Below are 9,792 nucleotides of genomic sequence, written 5' to 3' on the forward strand. Positions count from 1 at the left end.
AACTACAGTGGAAGAAGAGAGAGGCGAGAGTCATGAAAATGCAAGAATAATGAACCTCAAATTTGACAAGTATTTAAACACTTGTTATTTCACATTTAAAGCACATAAAACTTAACTCACCTTGCTCATCCTCATAGCAGCCGCATCCAAAATCAGCCACCTTGATGTCAGAGTGCTCTTCGTCAATCACCAGGATGTCTATACAGAGCAATAGCATAATAGAGCAAATTATTTCACTGCAGATCTTCCAACAGTGCATCAGACCAAAGACAAAAACAAAACAAAAACTGAATACTTATGACAATGTAAAATTGAAATGATGTTGAGTGCTTGTTAACTTACAGGCTTGAGATCAGCATGTATGACCTTCTCATCGTGAAGCACCTGCAGGCACTTCAGCATTGAGCTGGCATAATGATAGATCAGCTTCTTGGAAAGCCCTGGAAGTGTCACTGTTTAAGAATCTCATTCAGGTTTCATCTATGCAGAGATAAAAACACGCAATTTCCTTTAGAAACCGATTAAGATCTGAGTTTCTGCTACATGTAACAATGTTTTAGTATTTACATTTTTTTAGAAACTGCTCAAATCTATACTCATTCACACTCACCCCAGAAGCTCGAAGGTGATGCAGAGATATTTGCGAAAGATGAAGTGCTCTCTCATTTGGACGGTGCTGGTGTCTCTTTCTTTATCGAGCAGAGCCTCCAAAGTCTTGACCTCTGTCATGAAAGTTTGATCATCTTTCCTGTTACACACAGAGACACACTGAAGAGTTCCAGCCAAACAGCAGCAACAGTTTTGAGTTTTAAGTCTGTTTTAAAGCTACAATTACAATATGTAATTTTTTTCGCCGCTAGGGGTCCCTAACCTCTTACAATAACTTAAAGGCATAGGTTGATAATGCAGTGATAAGCGGAATGATGGGACTTGCTGTCATGCTGATGGATCTAACTAGATGTACCGCATGGCGGTACAAAATATGACCGCCGCTCAGGCCTGCACTGGCTTTCCACAAAAAGAAATGACGTGGAGCAATTTGGCTGTATTGCGTGTTTATGTATATACCTAAAAAAAGTAGTAGTATGTGCATGTCTGTCTGTGTGTGTGTGTTTTTGTATGTGTGTGTCTGTGTGTGTGTGTGTGTCTGTGCGTGTATGTATGCGTGCGTACATGTGTGTGCGCGTGTGTGTTTGTGTGTGTGTCTGTGCATGTGGATTTGTGTGTGTGTATGGGTGTGTGTCTGTGCGCGTGGATGTCAGTGTGTGTGCATGCCTGCGTTTGTTTGTATTCCTGCATGTGTGTGTGTGACAGTTAGGGTTGCCAACTTCAGAAAAGGAAAATGCGGGACAATTGTGGTTATTTATGGGAAAATGAGGGACACTCAAAATATTTGTACTGTATCACACAGTGTACGTCATTTCAGTGTCTGCAGTTAAGTTTGTGTTTAAAAGGTTATCAGACATAAACACATTTGTATTGCTTAACCTATTTATGTATTTAATTCTAAAAATAATTTTAATGTCATACATGAAAAAAGTCACATTACAAACAAACCATAGTTCAAAATAACAGCATTTATCTAAAATAGAAAGCTTTTTTAACATTATACACTAGGCTTACAGTTCAAAAGTTTGGGGTTAGTAAGATTATTTTTTGGGGAAAAAAATAAAGAAAGTAATTGCCTACTTTTATTCAGCAAGGATGCATTACATTAATCAAAAGTGACAGTTAAGATAATGTTACAAAAGCTTTCTATGTACTTTCTAAAAGCTTTAAAACATTAATAATAATCAGAAATGTTTTTTGAGCATATTATTCCGTCAGGTAGATTACATGTTTTCTTGCGTGGCTGGATGTTAGACTCATGAACAATAATCACGTTGTTTGCATTCGCCAAAATTGATTAGCCGAAATCAAAACGTGGACAGTGAAAGGAAATTACCGTTAGCGCGAGACGAGTCCGGCTTGAAGCGGAAGCGACCAGACGGCAGAGGATGTTCGCAAATCAAACAATGATTTGTCTCAAAACAGTGATTAAAAAAAGCTGTGATTGGATGATGACAGGTGTCGGTGATCATTCTCAAGTGTCGTGGTCAGCACTGCTGCTGTTGCTGTTGTATCAGTCAGTGGTTTATCAGCTTGTCAAAAAACGGGACACGGGAGGTCACGCAAGGGACAAATAAATTAGGCCCAAAATGCTGGACGTCCCGCCTAATTCGGAACAGTTGGCAACCTTAGTGACAGTATCATCCTAAACCAGCAACCCTTCGCTCAACACCACCATCTACAGGCCGATGAGTGTACAGTCACTAAATGTGCACATAAATGAATTTATTTTATACCCCCCCATGGATGAAATTCTACGAAACTTAGCATACCCCCAGAGGATGTCAAGTTAATCATACACATGAAATATGGTGCAGTTCTGAACATCTCAACTGAAGATAGGGGCGATTAAAGCAGAATAATATTGCATTTTAATATTGCCCTGGGGGGGGGGGGTGTAGTGGCCCCCAGGGACCAAACGAAATTTTTCCGTAAAAGTCTAGTGGGGCTACATGCCCACCAAATTTCATGTTCCCCGGTGTTTCGGTGTCCCTGGTATCGTTGACGAAAAAATTCAGTAGATGACAAAAAAAAAAAAAAAAAAACTTTGACAATCGATTATGGGCTAGGTTGATGTGGGCCCTTAAGAGCAACATACCATAAAAATTTATTCATCCTCGGTGCCACGGTTCAGGTAGTTATTTAGGAAAAACTGCATTTTTTGGGTTTGGGGGGGCCCAGCGCGGGGGGGGGGGGGGGAGTGGCCCCCGGGGACCAAACGAAATTTTTCCGTAAAAGTCTAGTGGGGCTACATGCCCACCAAATTTCATGTTCCCCGGTGTTTCGGTGTCCCTGGTATCGTTGACGAAAAATTCAGTAGATGACGAAAAATACCAGTCATGTTTTTTTAACATGACTGGTATGAAGCAGGGCACGATTGCTAATGAGAGACAGATATCAGCACTACACACAAGTCCCACAGATATAAAGGAATAAGGACATTTAATTCTACCAAACTACCCGCAAGTGCTGAATTACTATTCACACAGGTCACTTTATTTGACGAATTAAACTTGTGAGGTAACGCAGCGCTGTTTCACTTGGTCTAACGTTACACTATCACACTAAACAGCATTTGAGTGTGTTGAAAGTTGTAATGTTATTCTATGTGTTCGTTTGTTTGCTATATAAGACTAGCTGTAAGCTAGATCAACATTAGAATATCATACTGATCATATTCTAACATTTCATCATGTTGAGCCATATAACATTGATTTGTTTATGTACATTTGCTCACCTGTCTAATAAAGTAGGCTGACATGCAAGAGCAGCGTCCCTGTCAAGTCGTGACTCGTGAAACTCTGTCAAGTCCAAGTGAGCTCTCGGCATCTCGAAAATGCCACGTTGATATTGATCCTCATTTTAGTTCTCCTTTTGTCCCAAAGTCTGCTTGCCATGATCCATAACGTTTGAATGAAACAACAACAGCGTGAGACCGCTAGACGTTACGCACTACGCAGTTGTCCACGTCTGTCGCCATGGTTACTGTGGCAGTACAAGCTGAAACCAGGGATAACGCGGATGTTATGTCATTAACAGGTGACAAGTGATCAGGGATGGGCACTTTTTTAAATTTGTGAATTTCTCTGAATTTACAAATTCTTGGAAACATTTAGGATAATGGAAGTACACTAATGAAAGAAATATATAACACTTTGCAAGTAGTTTTTAGATATTTTGATACAAAATTCTTACATATTGTACCTTTAAATGAAACCATAATTAATACACACACACACACACATATATATCTATAGGCATATATACAATAGTCAACATCTGAAGTGGATCATCAAAGTTGTCCTATAAGAACGGGTATTGTTCAAAATTCATGTATAACTTTGATGAAAGGTTTTGATCCACTTCAAATGTTGACTACTGTATGTGTGTGTGTGTGTATATATATATATATATATATATATATATATATATATATATATGTGTGTGTGTGTGTGTGTGTGTGTGTGTGTATATGTATGTGTGTGTTTTCTTTCTTTTTTTGATATATCAATATGGTACAATTACAATTCCTTTAAAATTCAAGCTTTTAAAACTGCTTTAAACTTAAATTTTTAAAATCTCTTTCTCTCTCTATCTAAACTATTTCACACTTCAAGCGTAAACAATTACTTAAAAATTTCATACTAACGTTAGGCTTCCACAAGCCAACATCAAAGTTGTTTGCTCACAAACTTAACTCAAACTTACTTTACTCAAACTGTTTCAGAGTAAATAACATTACAAACCTGATTCTGTACCGGCCGGACCCGCTGCTTTCTAACGTCCAACATGTGTTTTTCTTTTTGTACGTTGGCTGGTGGCCGAGGAGTGTACCCTTTCTTCAATTGTACGTTCATTGCTTATTTTAAAGCGAAGTAAACTTCTGAAGTAAAGCGATGTGATCGTGTTAAAAAAATATCCATATTTAAAACTTTATCGACTATTGTTCTAGTACTCTAGGCAATAGTCCACACTGTTAAAAATGTAAGTGTGAAATTTCAGTATATTCCAGGTTAATAATTGCATGACTTTCACAGTAATTCCACAGTAGGACTTCTCTTGTATCTAACTGCACTCTTGGAATGGCATACTGTATTTCTACAGTCCAGTACTGTGAAGGTACCCAGCATGCAGTGCTGCATGAATAGATTATGCTGTGGAGTTTCTTAATTCTTGGTTTTATCTGTGCTGCTGAACTTATTATTGGTTCACTTTTAGCAGTTTGTGTTGTTTGTTTATTTTGTAATGTTCAGAATTTATTTTTTTATTATTATTTGTTGAGTATCACCATTGTTGTGTTTTGTATGTCGAGTATTTATGTCTGTACTTTATTAGGAAATTCATGAAAAAAAATATTGTGTTGCAAGATGATGTCACAGCTTTCAAAGATAAGTCTCAGCAGCTGCTTCACTGTTATTAATTATCCATCTATAAACAATTGTCATTAAGTTATTGTTAAATCTATATGCTGAAATAACACTAATAATAGTATCCTTTGAAACCAGACAATTTATATTCTAGCTTGTAGGAGTGTAATTTATATATTCGTTCCGAACCGTACAGTATGGACGTCACGGTTTGGTGCATTCAGGCGATCCACACTCCTATCCAGAAGGGGGAGCGCGCGACAGTGCAACACTGTTTGCTACCAGTAAAAAGCGCAGAAGAAGAAGACACGATAGATATGTTTACATCTCTCAACCAGTTTCAACTGCGGAAAGATATCAATAAAACAGCTTGAGAATAATATCTCCCGTTGCATTATATTTACCTCAGGCATTTAGTGTTGACAGCAGGATATCGAAATTGAATACTTCCCTACTATATAGTAATGCGATATAATGCGATACGTCAATGCGTCCGCCATATTGCTGAGGGCATGACTGCGCTGTAAACAAATGCAAGTAAACGGGTGAGCTGCGGTTTGTGTAATTAAGGGCTCCCCATATAGTTTACAGCATTAGCTAAGATATATTTATTTTATCCTTAAGAAAATGTCATTTAATATAGAATTGATTGAAATACATACACATTTGGTTAAAAACAAAACAAAAAAACAGTTAAATTTAAAAGAAATGTAATTTTGTGTTTCATTTTCTCCCTCCTGCTGTACCAAACTGATACTGAACCGTGACTTCAATACTTCCACCCCTACTAGCTTGTCATTGTTATAACAAGTGTTTTTATTTGTCACACTTCTGACTTGGCTAGATGAGAAATTTGAATATGAATATACAAGGTCCAAGATCCCAAGCAAATTGAACACTAATCACCATTATGGTGACTTCAAAACAATTTTACAGTACTAAACTATATAATTTCTTACAGTGGCATGGTTAAAGACAACTTTATAATGTGAATTCACAGTAAAACTAGAGCAGTAAATTATTGTGATTTCAGCATCATTTCGCTGTTGATTAACGGTAATTTGTAAGAAAATGAATATATTGCATTATATTGAAAAATACTGTATAAGCACGTTTCCCATATATGGAAATTTATTATGTAATATATCGCATGACATTTTGCAGTATATTCCCAAATAGTTTTGTTCCATAAGGGATTTCCCACACAGTTCATCACAATTAAAGGTCCCGTTCTTCGTGATCCCATGTTTCAAACTTTAGTTAGTGTGTAATGTTGCTGTTAGAGCATAAATAATATCTGTAAAATTATAAAGCTCAAAGTTCAATGCCAAGCGAGATATTTTATTTAACAGAAGTCGCCTACATCGAACGGCCCGTTTGGACTACATCCCTCTACTTCCTTCTTTAATGATGTCACTAGAACAGTTTTTTGACTAACCTCCGCCCACAGGAATGCTCCCTCAACTCTACTGAAATTCGTTTATGTACTTGCGCACTTCTTATAACTTACTGTGTTTACTCAGCTCTTACGGTGATTTTCTGAAGTAAAACTGACGCTTCATCTTTTGTGTGATGTACAATAAACTTTATTAAACTCATCAGTATATGTTTGATCATCATTCAGACAGCAGACTTGTAGGCTATTAATAAATAATGGATACATACAAGCAGATGACAAATACGTTATAATAACCGTAATTAAACTACTAAACTATACCTGTTCCATCTCTATACAGCACTCTGACTCTGTAGGCATTATTGTCCGACTCGAAATGCACACCGTTACTGAGAATTTCTGATATTATCATCATTCCGTGAGATGAAATTGTCCTGACAGACTGAGCACGAGCTCATGAAGCTCCGCCCCCTGGGTCGTCCAGCAGCAGCTTATTTGCATTTAAAGGGCACACACTAAAACAGCGCGTTTTTCTGTGCCCCAAAAAATGACAATTTAAACATGCTGTAAAAAATGATCTGTTGGGTATTTTGAGCTGAAACTTCACATACACACTCTGGGGACATCAGAGACTTATTTTACATCTTGTGAAAAGGGGCATAATATGGGACCTTTAAATGTTTAATGTGAAATGGTTAAGATGAAGTTTACCTATTGACTTGAGGCAAAGACTGTATTAATATGAATGGGAGAAAGTGCAATTCGCAATATAAGTCCCGCCTTCTAAATAAAAGAACCTATCGCCGATTGGCAAAGTCATCTGGTCACTGCAGCTCCTGTTAGAAGCTCCGGTTGCTGAAACAGTCAGTGTTCTGAGACACATGCTAGACTGGCTGCTCCAGCCTGACAAATAAACTTTTTTTAACGCTATTTGAGCATAATAAACCACAATTATGATACAGTTGTTCTCAGATTTAATTGGGGATTTCAAATATAAAATTTAATAGTAAGCCTGGTGAACAGCTTTGGAGAATTTGATGTTTCCCCATTCAAAGAGATAGGAGCTGTACTTGCATGACTGAAATAGCTGCCCGAGAGGCGTTTTAAATATGACCGCTGAGTGAAATGACATTTTGATTGAGGTCACTTTACGTCTCGAGTGTGAATGAATCGTTATTGGTAAAATACTGTTAATTAAAATAGCATACAATTCAGAATTTTGAAATAATTCATAACCACAAAAATGTAAAATTAGACCACGTTACTCATCTGACACTGGCCTACTACTGATGGAAGTTATGTCCTTAACTATATAAACTATGTGAGTAGGGGAGAGCGGGGCACAAAGTAACGCTTTTTGACTTTCTCAGTTTGTGTAAATCTACTTATGGTTCAGAGTATTTATTTTTTCCCACATTAATTTCCCACATGTCTAGTACAATTATGTGTTTTTGTTTTATTAATACAGTATATACTTTTTTCTTGATATACCCCGAAAGAATGGAAGTGAAATGTGACAACATGCCCCATAGGTGGGGTTCATTGTAACATGTCCCTCACATTGTAACATGATATATGACAGCTTAAAATGTTATCTGATCTAATAAAAAAAATATACAAAACAAACTAAAATATTTTCTAAATAAAATACAATTAAAAAACTTTTTCATATAAAATAATGGCAATTTTTAATAATTAAATATAAACTAATTTTTGAGTTTTGACTACGAACACAGGAAAACACAGCTATACAACATAGATCAAAACAAATAAATAATTAGTAATTTCTGAACATTGACTCTCAGTCTTTATTCACCTTTTTCTCACGTTTTCTCAATAAAATTAATAAAAGTATAATATAATAGCATATTTCTAATAGGGGCACATTGTAACGCAGTGTTACAACATGCCCCGCCTGCACAACTGGGATTTAAACCCTGCTAGTGTCTTCTGCTAGTTAGCGAAGCATTAAAGAACTATCTCAACTGTTAAATAACATCTGTTAAATACAGACATGATATAAAGGGTACTTGGAGGATTATTAATAACGTAATGAAAAATCATAAAGACAGAGATTTTCCATTGTGTTTCAAACATAATAACACAACATTAGAAAATAAAAAGGCTATTGTTGATGCCTTTAACCAGTATTTTGTTAATATTGGTCCAAATTTGGCTAATGAGCTACCAAAGTTTAATAAGGCATATATTAGTCCTACATTTGATAATATTAACACAATGTTTCTTGGAGGAGTAATGTGATAGTGATGTCTTAGAAGTAGTAAGTAAGTTTAAAAATAAAAAGTCTACTGATTGCAATAATATTGATATGGCTTTTATTAAAGAAGTCATCCATTGTATTATTAAACCTTTCACCTATATTTGTAATAGATATTTTTTAACTGGAACTTTTCCTGATAAAATGAAAATAGCAAAGGTGTTTCCAGTTTATAAAGGTGGCGATAAGCAAACACTAACTAACTATAGACCTATATCACTGTTACCTCAGTTTTCAAAAATACTTGAAAAATTGTTTATAAACAGATTGGACTCCTTTCTAAATAAATATGATGTACTAAGTGAGCACCAATATGGATTTAAGAACAACTGCTCTACATCCTTAGCTGTGATGGAGCTTGTTGAACATGTTGCAGCTGCAGTTGACCAAAAACTCAATACAGTCGGTGTGTTTATTGATCTGTGTAAAGCATTTGATACTATTGACCATGCTTTATTGTTGAAAAAATGTGAACAATATGGTTTGCGAGGGGTCACACATCAGTGGTTAAAGAGTTATTTAAGTAATAGATTTCAGTATGTACAAATTAATAATACACAGTCTGATTTAGAAACAGTAACATGCGGCCTTCCTCAAGGTTCAGTTTTGGGACCAAAATTGTTTATTCTTTATTTAAATGACATCTTTACAGTATCTACAATGTTGAAATTTATAATGTTCGCCGATGACACAAATATTATTTGCTCTGGAAAAAATATGGATGAATTATTGCAACTGGTAGAAAAATAATTAATTGTGTTAAAGAAGTGGTTTGACTATAAGTTATCTTTAAATGAAAATAAAACTAAATTTATTATATTTTCTGGTAATAGGACTCATAGCAATGCTAAATTACACCTAAATGGAGTTGAAATTGAAAGAGTCTATGAAATAAAATTCTTAGGTGTGATCTTAGATAATAAACTTATTTGGAAACCACATATTGAATACATTAGAAGTAAGGTAGCAAAATCAGTAGGAATATTGTATAAAACAAAAGATCTAATAAATAAAATAGGTTTGAGAATTATATATTCCTCCTTAGTAATGCCTTATTTGTCATATTGTTCAGAAATATGGGGAAATGCAAGTTACTTTTTTATAAAAAGTAACTTTTTATAAAAAAACTGACCTAAAAAAAC

The sequence above is a fragment of the Abramis brama genome (assembly GCF_963993115.1).
Source record: "Abramis brama genome assembly, chromosome: 23".
Lineage (NCBI taxonomy): Eukaryota > Metazoa > Chordata > Actinopteri > Cypriniformes > Leuciscidae > Abramis > Abramis brama.